Here is a 14,666-nt window from a genome sequence, read left to right on the forward strand (position 1 = left end):
AAATAAGATCTCTAAAGTTAATTGGAACTACACATAAGAACTGTATTCCAGTTAACAAAGTTGCATCTCCTGGGGATATGTGTTAACACTTGAAACACATCTCTCCTGGGATCAAACAATTAATTAAATGAAAACAGATGGTGGGAGCAAGTTTTCTTACAGTTGGAGTAGGTGGCTACAGAAAAGCAAGGGGGAGAGACTAGAATAATCCATGTGGTAATGAATTAGAGTTGGAGACCTCCACATGAACTCACTTTCAGCTTAGTATCAGTGAATACTGTCACATATAAAGATATTTATAGGTATGCATATATACACAGGCTAGAGTATGCATGCATATATATATATATTTCCTTACTCTGCCACCTAAGGGGACCTAAACGCAGTAACTTCCTGGTAGCAATGAGCTCACTTAATACTCAGATCTTAGTTTATAGTACCATTCACCAATAAAAATAACCACGGATTCCTGGGGGATATAAAAAAAAAAATTGATTCCAGGACTGGGGCAGGAAAAATACATGATGAATCCTGTGATCTTGTATTGCCAGAAAGTAAGGTGGCACTCAAAAACAAAGAAAAACAAAACAAACAAAAAAACCCATAGTAATATGAGTAGGTCAACAGGACACAGCAACAAACGTAAAGAACTCCCAGTGACTGAAGGCAGAAGAACTTATCAACAAAATAAAGTCGTAGTGCATTATAAATCAGAATATAGGAGTCACAAGTCCATACCACTATAAAGACTTTCTCAAAAAAGTGGAGACTAGACAAATATGCACAGAATTCCAAATAACTTATGCATATTTTCCATATTCAAGGAGGGAGAACCTAACCCTCCACTCCTCATGCTTGGGTTGCACATCGTCGGTTTCTTCCAAAGACAAGAATATGGGGAAAAAAAAAAAAAGTTCCAAAAAAGAGTAATCTTACAGCAGAGAAAACTGACCACCACTGTCTCAGCCAGGTGATCAACGGATTCTCCTGAGACTGCATTGTAACATTCAACAAGAAGGATCAGAGATTATGGAAGACAGGTGTCCAATTTACGTTGTTGCTTCTAAGTGTAGCCATGCTCAGATACCCATGCTTCCCTCCCTAAACACAGCTCAGCCACCGCTTCTCAGGAAAGCATGAGTTTCACTAGTGATGGAGCAAATCCAAACTGACAGATACTGAGAATGAGAACTGGGGCAGAGTGTGAAATTTTCTCTTTCAAAATCTGGCTTTGACCCTGTGATTGGTAGAGAGTCAACCCTGTGTTGTCTGTTGGATGTCACAGCATGCCTCACCCGCCAGCTTCCTCAGCAGCATCATAAGAATTTGTCCGTGAAAACCCAGTTCAGAGATCAACAACTAAGCAAATGTCTCTCAAAATGAAAGGGAATTGAGGGGGAGAATTTGCTCCTTTTCTTGGCTTTAGAGAATGTGGCCCCAGAGAATTACGTTATCAAGTTTCATAAACTTACTTGTTTTGTTTGGGGAAACAGGATAGTGGCTTTATTCATTTTATAGTGTTGTTGTTAAAAATTAACACAAATGGGTGTAAGCTTAGAACAACATAAGTTTACTCTCTTACAGTTTGAAAGGTCACAAGTCCAAAATCAGTTTCAGAGTTCACTAGGCTACAAACAAGGTGTTGGCAAACCCGAGTTCTTTCTAGAGACTCTGTGACAAAGCATTTCCTTACCTTTCTAGCGTCTTGAAGGCTAGCATGCTGCATTCGTGGCTCAAGGCTGCCTTTCTGAGTCAAAACCAGCAACAAACAGTAGGCTGAGGGTTTTCCACGCTGCCCTCCGGGATTCTCTGCAGCTGGGGAAGATCTGCTTTAAAGAACGCCTGTGATTGGATTGGACCCACCTGGGTAATGCAGGGTACACTCACCATTTTAAGATTCCTAACTTCAAACACATGTGCAAAGTCTCTTTGTCATGGAAAACAACATCTCTGAGAATGAGAGCACAGGCATCTTTGGGGGCCATCTGCCCCGCCAGAGAAGTGCAGATTCCCATGTATCTGCACTTACTCACGGATGATTAGCTCCCACAGACATCCCAAAACATATGATCTCCCAAACTAATCTCCCACCAAATGCATTTCTTCCTTGACTGGGGATATGCCCATCCAACAACTTAAGCTTGAAGCTCAAGAATATTTTTCTGCAATCCTTCAGCAGATTGTTAGATCTGCTCATTTTATTTCCTGAATATGTCTTCAATCTATCCCTGCCCTGCACCTCTCCTACCATTACCTCAAAATGGTAGTACCTGAAAACAAAGTGCTTCTTGATTAATGGGGTCGGGCCTGTTGCCATTTGGTGGAGCTACTGATTTCTGCCTTGATGGAATTTACAGACAAGCCTGGCAGACACGCATTAAACAAATAAACATGCATAGTAAATGTTCCAGAGGAGGACATTCCTGATCCTTCTGGTCAAGTTCCCCTGGTGAAGTTTTCAAAACTTGAGGTTAAAAATTTCCAAATTTTCTACAAAGAGGCCATCTAGATGACTAACGTCACAAATTTGCATGTCACCCTTGCGCAGGGACCATGCTAATCTCCGTGTTGTTCTAATTTTAGTACATGTGCTGCTGAAGTAAGCACAAGCTGACTAAAATGCAGTCAAAAGTACCTATGCGGGTATGTCTGATTCTGTAATATAAATATGGAAAAAAAGGACTAAATTATGAGGTAAATATGGTAATTTACTTTTTTTAAAATAGAATTTATTGTCAAATTGGCTAACATACAATGTGTAAAGTGTGCTCTTGGTTTTGGGGGTAGATTCCCGTGGTTCATCGCCTGCGTGCAACACCCAGTGTTCATCCCAACAAGTGGCCTCCTCTATGCCCATCACCCCTTTTCCTCTCTCCCCCAATCCCCCATCAACCCTCAGATTGTTCTCTGTATTTAAGAATCTCTTATAGTTTGTCTTCCTCCCTCTCTGTAACTATTTTTTTTCCCCTTCCCTTCCCTCAAGGTCTTCTGTTAAGTTTCTCAAGATGCACATATGAGCGAAAACATATGGTATCTGTTTTTCTCCGACTGACTTATTTCACTCAGCATAATACCTTCCAGTTCCATCCACGTTGTTGCAAATGTCATGATTTCATTCTTTCTCATTATGGCAATTTACCTTTAATAAAATCAGGCTACGATGGATTTTTGAGCTCATCTTGATTAATGGTTGTCCAAATGAAGTTAACTTTCTGACTAGATATAATGAATCAGGCATTAGATATAATCCCACACTAGATAAAATGCATCAGAATGCCTGAGGTTAGGTCTGGCGATATGAATTCTAAACAAGTAGCCCATGAGCTGTACACATTAACATTAGGAAATTATTAAACCAATTTCAACTCACCAATACTCTGTTCCATTTCCAGCTTCTCTAGTCTGTCCACATTTCTCAGCTGTTGACCTCTTTTTACCTTCAAAGCCAGGAAAGCCAGGAAAGCCAGGAACATCAGGTGGGATCCTCAACCTGCATCTCTCTGATTGTCCTTCTGTGGGCACATCTCGCTCTGCCTGGAGCCAGGAAAATTTCTCTGCTTTGAAAGACACAAGCGATTAGATTGGTTCCACCTGGGAAACCCAGATTACTCTCATTGTTTCAGGATCCTTCAAATTAAACACCTCTGTAAAATCCCTTAAACCATGTAAAGCAACAGAATCAAAAGTTCCAGGGATTAGGAAATCGGCATCTTCGAGGGGAGAGGGACATAATTCCTCCTACCACAATACACATTGTGTACTGACAGCCCTCCTTTTTTATTGAAGTATAGTTTATATTTAATGTTATATTAATTTCAAGTGTACAACATGGTGATTCACCATGTTATTGAGAGCCCTTTCTTAGCTGCTCTACATGAAGCACTGTATTAATCATTAAGTATTAAGCATTGAGCATTTTACCCAAGTGGAAACAATAGTACACAGAAAACTTCCAGGAGACATACTAAAAAGAGTTTTTCCTACTCAGCTTTTGATCCAAACTGGAGTCTTAAATTCAAAGGGAGAAGCTGTGTCTTCCAATACTCTACACAGGTCTCCATTTGACCTATAATACTAATATGTGTTTACTGGATATAAAAATTAAATGGCCAATAGTTTAATATTCTTAAGGGAGCTTCCTATGGCTATAGGATCTTAAAGTGTTGTTTTAGTAAGTCCTTGAATTAGGATTCTCCAGAGAAATAGAGCCAATGGGATATGTAGAATACAGAAAGAGATTTATTATGAGGGATTGGCTCACACTTATGAAGGTTGAGTAGTCCCATGGTATGCTGCCAGCATGCTGGAAGTCTAGGACAACTAGTGGTGTAGATCCAATCCAAACCCAAAGGCCTGAGAACCGGAGGAGCTAGTGGTATAAATTCCAAAGCAAACCTGAAGGCCAAAGAAATTGGAGCACTAAAGTCTGAGGGCAGGACAAGATGATGTCCCAACTTAAGCAGAGAGGAAATTAACCCAACACCTTTTTGTTCTAGTCAGGCCCTCCATGGACTGGATGATGCCCACCCACATTGGTGAGGGTGGGTCTTTATTCAGTCTACCAATTCAAAATCTAATCTCTTCCAGACAACACACACAGACACACCCAGAAATAATATTTTATCTGTTCTCTGAACATCCTTTAGCCCAGCCAAGTGGACACAAAAAAGTAACCACTGTTACCAAATGTCTGTGGCGTATTTAAGTGTCATAGAGATAAAAGTTTGGATTAGAGAACACATCTCTCATTTGGATTACCATCCGTGTGCATATATCATGCTAGCCTCAACACAAAATCAAACATGAAGACTTGAAGGCATAGTCCACAATCCTTATTTTAACACAGTCTCCTAAAGTAAATTGCCATCAGCTTTTAATTTGAGACCTACTTGCTCGTATTCTAGTTGTGATATATACCTTTGTAGTTCAGTGGCAAGTTTAGGAACTCACTAAGGAATTACGGATTGAAGCAAAGGAGGCGTTGAACTTGAGATGTTGAAATTTTTAGAGAGAGGACAGTTTGTAGTATACATTACGAGTAAAAGAAATAAAAGACAAATGAATTAGGAACTGCTTTATTGTCGAACTGACCACAGTTCCTTTAGGCAAGAAGTGACTCCTGCCACTTTGAAAAGGAAGATGCCATAATCAAAGCTATATAAATGGCAATGCAACAAGGTATTAACTCCCCAAAGGAGAGCACACTCCTTGTTTGTACAAACTGATAGCCCTCCACTCAGAAAATTCCACAATGACATACCGTTTTCATCACACATACCTACTCAGAGATTAACAAATCCAGTACAGATGTCCATTTGTGGAAAGATGTTCATACATTTCATTCAAACTTATCTGCCTACTGTGAAGACTAAATAAATCTCTCTTGACTGGTTTCTGCTGGAAGCTTTGGGAGGCAAGCACAAAGCAGCGTGCAACTACACTTACTATAACCCTTGAGCACCGGAGTGAATTACATTTGTATCAGGAAGGATTGAAACAGAGATACTTTTTAAATGATGAGGTACTCTGAAATATAGGGTCATGTTCCAAAAAATGATTGGGCTGAGCCCATAATTGGACATTTTACTACATAAAGATCTCCATAAAAGGATGGGTGAAGGAAGTCTATTGTCACGCCAATCCCATTTTGTTATAAATCTCTCTAAATCTACTCGATGTCATTTAAAGTGTATTTGAAAGGAGGACATGATAGTCTTGCCTATTAAACAAGATACCAGAAATGTTCTCCGACATACATTTCTTGGTTAAAGCTCAGATGTGTTTCCCAGAGGTGACTGTATCATCAAAGAATGCTTTTAGTGGCTTCTCACAGAGCTCATAAAGGAATTCTGAATGTTGAACAAGCTGTGATAAAACAGTAGCAACAGAGGGTGTCAAACATCAGGCACAGTTTAACAAGGAGACTTGGCTGCTGTTACCAAAATGATTCTGTTTACACAACAATTGATCAAGGCTTTGTAATTCATACACCTCAGCAGGCATCCTTTTTTCCCTGTTCTTTTCCTTTTTCTTTTCTTTCTCTTTCTTCTCTTCTCTTCTCTTCTCTTCTCTTCTCTTCTCTTCTCTTCTCTTCTCTTCCTTCCCGTCTCTTTTCTTTTCTTTTCTTCTGATTCACAGAGGAGTAGTGGAAAACTTTCTGTCTCCTCATGACCCCACCCTTCACATGACATACAGCCATAAAAAGTGTCATGTAGCTTATTAGAAAGAAAAAATAAATAAAATCTCAAAAGATGAAATTGATTGGGCAGAGCTGGGTAGTGATTAGAGAAGGGAAGACAAAGATCACATAGTAAACTTACCTACCGCAAACCTTTAACAGCACACAGATGCCTGTGAATTTGGCATCTCCATCCCTAATGTTTAAGGTGTTTGAATATATTCTCCTGGCTGCTCTTAAATGTCTGTAGTCCTATCACCTCCATGGTCCACAAAGTGAAGTAGCTATTTTTCCTTTCATTAGTTTGTTTCTGTGTAACTGTTTTTTGTCACTTTTACCATCATTCTTCCCAGGCTAGACACCTTGAAACCATCTTTTACGTCAAGGCAAAATATGTAAAGGATGCTCAGTTTCTCTTAGCTATTGTTCAAAGTTTCATAGTGTAGGCACATTCCAGAAGCTTAAACACATCTTGATGGAGCTTGATGTAGGGAACCAACCTGGGGAAAGACTCCCATTTTTAAAATCAATCATTAAAAACTTCACCATAAAGTTACAAAATAACTGGAATATTTAGAGGTGGTGAAAGAGGACTTCGATTACCACCAGTTTGACCTCAGTCTATACCATCTAATAGATGAAGTTCTTCTTTCCAGCTCGTCTCTTAACTCAGGCAAAAGACCCTATGGATAAAGCATCTCCTGATGGGAACCAAAACTACACCATTAAGTGTAAGGACTGCCCTGAACCAGCAAGACCCCCGTGACTGACCCCACGACAATGATCATTTTGACATTTGCTGCTTACCTGCCTATACCCACCGACTTTTGTGACACATTTTCCTTATATAAACCGCGAGGTATTTTGGCACTTTGGAGACAGTCTGCGAGAAGTTAGTCCTCTGTCTTACCCTTGTTGGCCCCACTGATATAAATTCCTTTCTGGTTTCACCACCAGCTGGTTTTCCTGCCTTTGTATTTTCTTAGTGGTGAGTGGCCAAACTTGGTCTGTTTGGGACCCCTGGAGACAGAAGTTCTCGCACTCCTGTGCCTCAGCTACGGTGGTTGGGAAGTGACAACAAAAATTATCAATAGCCATTTTACTGAAGGTGCTTTGTGATGTCAATATTCTTCATACATGTAACTATTATTTAAATGAAATGCATCCAAGGGCACCTGGGTGGCTCAGTCGTTGGAGCATCTGACTTCAGTTCAGGTCATGATCTCATAGTTCACGAGTTCGAGCCCTTCATTGGGCTCACTGTTGTCAGTGCAGAGCCCACTGTGGATCCTCTATCCCCCTCTCTGTCTGTCTCTTCCCTGCTCACGCTCTCTCTCTCTGAAAAATGAATAAACGTTAAAAAAAAACAAATAAAACCCCTCCAACAATTTTTTCCTCCCAATAATCTATATTCCTCTGAAGATCTAACAAAAATCTTTAGTATAATTGCAATAATCAAGCAGTTTCAAGATATCTATCTGTATTCTTTACTCACATAAATCTGTTTTTTTCTGAGGTGCAGTCCTCCAAGAAATGCCTTGCTGGCCAACAACATAGCAGGAAGAGATCAATTTTATCATTCCTTTCTAGCCATCATCTTCATTCATGGTTCTGACATTTTCCCAGTCCTCTGAGATTTGCATCTGTGGTGCCATTCCAATCAGGGGGAAGCTGGCAGCACGGGTAGTGAAAGAATTCACCCAATGCAGAACAAAGGAGATATAGAAGTTTATTGAATATGCTGCAAGGGAGAATCAGGCAGGACAGCAAAGGAGAGACTGTCTGCCACAAGGCAGTAGTGAGGGGCTCTAGTTACAGGGTGGAGTGAGGGAGTATGGAGATAAACGGAATTTTCCCTTTTTTGGTAACTGTACCTGATTGTAAGTAGGCCACTGGTTAGTTTGGGTCTATGGTCATTTCAAGGTAGGTCACTTCATGCACCTGTTTGTATTCAGCTTGCTGGTCACTTTTGCCTTGCTCAAGTTTCCATTGCTCAAGCCTGTTGCCTAAAAGCAGCCTCTACAGCACCCATTTAGATGACTTGATTTTTGTTCCAAGGTATACGTGTTGTTGCACTGCCCTTGAGAACGGTGCAAGTGAAAATGGCCTAAACTTTTACACAACAAAGTGAAACAACTGTGTGGCTTAAGTATACCTGAAGACAAACAAATGGACAAATTGTTGTCTCCATATTTCTTTGGTTCTATTGATTGGATGAAATTATTAATATTATCAGAGATATTTAATATCAAATTATGAGACCTATCCCAGAAAATTAAAAGCATTAGTTCTCCAAGAATGAATTCAATAATTCAGTTTGTTTCTAGCAAATAGACATAATTCCCCCTCTTTGGGGAAGACTAGCACAGCCCCCCACATAGATTGACATATATTACCTTGGGTGAGGGGCAGAAGGTGAAGTTTAAGCCTATGGTGAAGCAAGAGGTTGACCATGAAGAGAAACATCTCTTTTACCCAATAGAGGAACAAAGCAAGAAAAAAAAAGTTGAAAACAGAGAGTGTTTTAACAGATTTGCAATTTAATATCTGGTTTTGTTTATTTTCCATACTATGTCCTTAATCCGATGATCTCTTCTCACAGCACAAATTGAATGCTATCTCCAAAAATGCAACACAACAAATATCACCATTCACACTTTTCCAAGACATCCTAAATGCTGATTCTTTCAAGACAATTTAGATTCATTCTATGGAAAAGAAAGGACATTTGTTTAACTCTCTTTACCTAGAAAGATGTATTCAGATAAAATTGTTCCTTGGCATTCCATAGACAATGGTCAAAAAGTTTTCTAGAATTTATGCCTTATTTAGTTCCTATGTCATCAGAGGCCTTGTACACTGCAAAAAGTCAAGAACTAAAGAGCCACATAAAATTGCATCCGGGTGGTAGATTCCAGGATGTTAAGAAACAAAATCAACAGAATGTCACTATCATACTGCAACCATACCCAAACCCATACATGTCTCATAATCCCAGGGAGACCCAACCTTCATTGTCACTGCACATATTGCATTCATGCCAGGATTGCAACTATAGCATGCATGTGGAAAGATCTACCATGCCAGCAGGCACTACTATATATATTCCTCCTCTAATGCTGAAACTGGAAAAAACAAAAAACCAAAAATAAGGCCTAGAAGTATTCAAATGGGCATCAGTGGGACATAAACAATTTAATTCAATTCAGTGCAAACTTCAGCTCCTTTTGCTCTGATGTTTTGGCTCTTTTAGTTCCTTAAAACTATTGACCTTCCCACACTTGACAATGAACTAAGACTGAACTTCCACCCACTCAAATTCCTTTTCTTCCTGCATTTTGACGCATGGTCTAAATCCTAGTACCCAGTAAATGATTCCTCCCTTCCTCTTTAGTATCACCAACTTCTGCTTAATGCTTCATGAGATACTACAATCTGATCAGATTTGGAGTCTGTTGAACAAAATGAAATTAAGCAGTATGTGAAGGTGGGGGCAATGGAGCAAATGAATCGTGAAATACTGAATGGCTACCATTTGTTTAGGACCCTATTAGATCTGGTGATGCTGCTATGAATGATCCCTGTACTCAGCTTGGAATCTGAGGAGAATAGACTAACAAACACATAAGAGGAGAAGGCAAGACAGCCTAGTCATGAGCCAAAGCGTGCAGTCCAGAGTTGCCGTGCTAGAAAGGTTCAAAGGAAGAGTGTCAATGGAGTCTACAGAAAAGGTATATAACACAATAGACCAGCCAAAACTAGGTAAGGAAGACAAGAAAGATTCAGATAGGTAAAAAGAAAACGGACACGCATTCCAAGCAACATGAATAGGACGAATAAACGCAAAGACATGCAAAGACATGAGGAGGATGATAGTGAGATCACACTAAGAAAACGTGTGTATGTCACCATGTTGCCAAAGGAGAGGGAATCTGTATAGTGGTTACAAGTGAGCTGAAATATACAAGGAGAGGCCTGGCTCTTGATAAAATTTTGGTTTGGAGAAAATAGAAGGCTACTTTAGGCTAATGAACAGATGTATTAGGATAACAGGATCCCATGTTTCAGAAAAAACCCATAATCTTAGTAGTTTGACATAATAAACATTTATTTCTTTGGGTGCCTGGGTGGCTCAGTCAGTTAAGCGTCCGACTTTGGCTCAGGTCATGATCTCACAGTTTGTGAGTTCGAGTCCCGCGTCAGGCTCTGTGCCGACAGCTTGGAGCCTGGAGCCTGGTTTGGATTCTGTGTCTCCTTCTCTCTGTGCCCCTCCCCATCTTGTGCTCTGTCTCTCTATGTCTCTCAAAAAATAAATAAATGTAAAACAAAAAACAAAAAAATAAAAAAATAAATACATAAATACATAAATAAATAATAAACATTTATTTCTTACGTACAGGCAATCCAAACCAGGTGTTTCTGACTGGAGAAAATTTGTGTTGGGGTTGATTAAAGAAATGGCATCATAGCTCATATATAGCTTTCTACCAACGTATATATCTTATAAATTCACTCAGCAAACATCTTTTAAGTACCTACTATATACTAGGCACTACGCTTGACTGACACTGGAAATACTGACTGGGGCAAAAGACATGGTCCCTGCCTTTGATAGCCCTTAGCTGCTGAGGAAACCAGACAACAAGAAAACAAATGAGTATTACATCGTCTGCTGTGGACCACAAAGGAAGGAAGTATTTCACAGATTGTGGAAGCACAGAGCTCAAATTAGAGCTCTGTAGTGAGAGTTACATGACTGTCCAGTGGGAACACTTGCTCTAGTAAATGCTTGAAATAAACATTGTAAATCCCCTGAGTTCAATAGAAAAACACCTGACTTTTATCAGTTGATTCTTATTGGCTACAAAGGTACCCGCCATGCCACTATTCTCCAAATTTGGGTGTTTATTTTTCTGTGTCTTCTTGTGGCATTATAAGCATATCCTTTTTTTTTTTTAATTTTTTTAATGTTTATTTATATTTGAGAGGGCGGGGTGGGGGTGGGAGGGAAAGCTTGAGCAGGGGAGGGACAGAGAGACAGAGAATCCAAAGCAGGTTCCAGGCTCGCAGCTGCGAGCTGTCAGCACACAGCCCAACGCAGGGCTCAAACACGACCTGAGCCGAAGTCGGACCCTTAACCGACTGAAGCACCCAGGCACCCCAAGCATATCCTATTTTTGATGGCCACTCCTGGACGAAACATCATCATTTTTACACAGGTACACCACCACTGGGAACAAGGAGACAGAGGTTCTTGTTCTAACTCTCCCAGTGACTAGGTGTGTTTGTCTTGAAGACTCATCAGGGCTTTAGTTTTCTCCTTATACGAAAATCTACCAAGTCCCTTCAAGCTCCAGCTTGAAATACATACTTCTAATGTTCCGATCAAAATTTCATTTCTTCTCAGAACATTTCTTCTCAGAACAGTGTATTTGACACCGTCATGCTATTTACATAGTTACGTAGAAACAGTAGAGTGCACTGGCTTCTGGTGTGAGATTTGAAGTCACTCTGACTCTGTTCAAATCCTGCAAAATACTCTTTTCAGCTGTGTGGGCAAAGTAGTAAACCTCTTTGGGTATTAGTTTCTGTGAAGTGGAGATAATAGGACTTATGTCGTTTGGTTGATATCAAGATTAAATAAGCTAATTTAGAGAGGCCCAAACCTTCTCTGTTCCCAGACCTCTGTAAGAGGTCTATTTATGTCTTCATAATTCTTTTTGCTGTGTCCCCAGGCCAAATGACATAGTGAATAGTTCTACTTCTTAAGTAACTACGTCCAAACAACCAACAAGTATTTGTGTCCTAGCAACTTACAGCAATAGCCACTGGAAAACATAGAGCATATTACATTTTTTAAATGGTAGTGCAAAGATAAAACATTATTGCAAGAAATATATGTGATCCAAGTTTGAATCTGCAAAATAGTTTGAACTAGAAGTTACCACAGTATCCAACACATATCAAGTACTCCAACATCTCTCTTAAGCATTTGAAATTCCTCAGAGCCCCAATCAGTTTGCTACAATGATCCACTGGTACAAAGTTTGGAAATCACAGAGCTAATTTATTTAAAGCATGTAGAACAGTGCCTGGCACTTACCAGCATTCAACAAATGTTGGCCACTTGTCAATTTTTTCCCCGATTCAAACAACTTAAGAGGTAAGTTTGTTTTATTGCAACTATCTTGAGATAAGGAAACTGAGCTTCCAGAAGGTCAAGGATTTCACCCAATGACACTAGGAAGTGGAGAAAACAGAATTTTTATTCAGGTTTACCTGGTGCCAAAGCCTATTTAAACTCTTTCCAATATTTCATTCTGTTTCTTTCAGTTCAATACCTAGCTATCCTGATACATATTAAACTTCATTATGCCCTATCAACAGATTTAAATTCGTATGTTAAATCACGTAACATATCAAACAGAAGAGCACAAAAGATAATATCAAACTGGTACCAAAATTTTACAGGTGTGAGCATTTTGCCATATTTGTTTCAATTTTTGTTTTTCACTAGGTAGGCCTCACACCCAACGTGGGGCTTCAACTCAAGACCCTGACATCAGAAGTCACATGCTCCACCGACTGAGCCAACCAGGCACCCCAATGAAACAAATAAAGCTATGCTCTAACTTACCAGCCTCTGTCTATTCCATCTTTATTCCTCCCTTCTCATATGGAACCACTGTTCTGAAGCTGATAACATCGCTGTGCACATTTTTTTTCTCTCATATACATACACATGCATGATGTATGATGTATGCATGATGTATGCATGATGTCTATCAACGATGCATATTCTGGAAGGCTGAGATCTATGTTTATGTTTACTTTTCACTGTTGTGTCTCCCATGCCTAGAACAGAGCCTAACACCTGGGGGGAACTCTATAGATTTTTTGAATGATTAAACTACAGAAATGTTGTTCACATTCTTAAATGAATATAAACATTATCACATTATGTATTCTCTTGCAATTTGCTCTTTTCCAACATTATATTGTTGAGATCAATCATATTGATATGTGTAAATCTAGTTCAATTACCTTAACTGCTATGTGGTATTCCATTTTATGAATAAACAGCATATAATCTGTTTCCCCAAGGACATGTAGATTTTACTGTATTAAAACACACTGCATTAAACATCGTTGTACAGATTATAGTAGTATTGAGATATTTTCTCATATTCATCAGGTTGATAACATTTACTATAAGGAAAAATCTAAGTATTGGTGGTAACTGTTATACATTGCTGGTGGGAGCTTGGCAAGACTTAGTCAAATTCGAGATACTTAGATCCCATGATCTAGCAATACCACTCCTAGGTATAGGTTGACAAGGACCAGAGTACAAGAATGTGCAAGCTCAATACTTTTAACAATAAAAGTTACTTTCTATTTTCTCTTGTTTTTGTTATGTATGAATGCATAGCGAATTTACCCCAAAAATTAGTGGCTAAAGATAGCCATTTTATAATCATCATGAATCCTATGGATCAGTGATTGAGTAAACAAATGGTGGGGACAGCTGTATCTGCACCATGATGAGGCCTCAGCTGGAAGGAATTTAAGCCTAGTGGAAATCACCTGGAAATATCTTTATTCACATGCCTGATAGTTAATGCTGGCTGTTATCAGGAACCTCAGCTGGAGCTCTTTAGATAATCTAAATGTGGTGTCTTCATTTGGCCTGGGCTTCCTCACAGCATGGTGGCCTCAACCACCTGCTATGGAGGCTACGAATCCCACAGCAGATTGTGCTGAGAGGACCATGTGGAAACCATACCATTTTTTTTTTTTGGTGATCTACTCTCAGAGGCCACATGACATTCCTTTGACCACAGTCACTGGCCCATCCATATTAAAGCATTTCCACTGTAGACATGGGCCTGCACAGAGTTAAGCATTTCTAGCATAGACACACGCCCCACAGACTGAAACAGAATGATAGGCCTCATCTCTCAATGGGAGGAGTAGCAAAGAACTGAAGGGACGAGAAACACTATTGTAGCCATTTTTGGAAAAAAATAACATCTGCTACATCTCTTCTGCCTTCTTCCTCACCCCCCGTCTCTTTTTTTCCATTTCCATTATGTTCCCTGAAAATATTAGGCATTTGGGCCTCTGTAAAAATCTGTATGTCATATATAACTTCTAACTCATGCCATCATTTATGATCACAATTTCCAAGTATGAAATAGTATTTTTATCAGCCTTTGCCACCACATACTATGTCAACTTATTTCCCTAAATGGTTTTGTTCTTGAATGATAAACACGTGAAGCAAGCATTTACTTGCAGTATTCCTGCAGGCCTTGACCTGTTGTGCTAGACATAATTACCTTTCATGTTTTAGCCTTCTCGTGTCTGTAGTAGGTTCTGCTCTTGTTAGAAAGAGCTAGATAAAATTAATATTTGTTCCATTACTATTTTGCTATTGTTTGGTAGAAAACACATCTCATGACTTATGTTTCATACTTCTCCTATT

At 39.4% G+C, this 14,666-nt stretch overlaps 1 non-coding gene across 1 annotated transcript; it reads right to left on the bottom strand.

Moving 5' to 3' along the window:
- Nucleotides 1-2,503: 2,503 nt before the first annotated feature.
- Nucleotides 2,504-2,607, bottom strand: LOC131511208 (U6 spliceosomal RNA). The gene has a single exon (XR_009261411.1). It is a non-coding gene; the product is annotated as a U6 spliceosomal RNA (small nuclear RNA).
- Between the last annotated feature and the right edge of the window lie 12,059 nt (nucleotides 2,608-14,666).

Source organism: Neofelis nebulosa, chromosome 4, assembly GCF_028018385.1.
Source record: "Neofelis nebulosa isolate mNeoNeb1 chromosome 4, mNeoNeb1.pri, whole genome shotgun sequence".
In the NCBI taxonomy this organism is placed as follows: domain Eukaryota; kingdom Metazoa; phylum Chordata; class Mammalia; order Carnivora; family Felidae; genus Neofelis; species Neofelis nebulosa.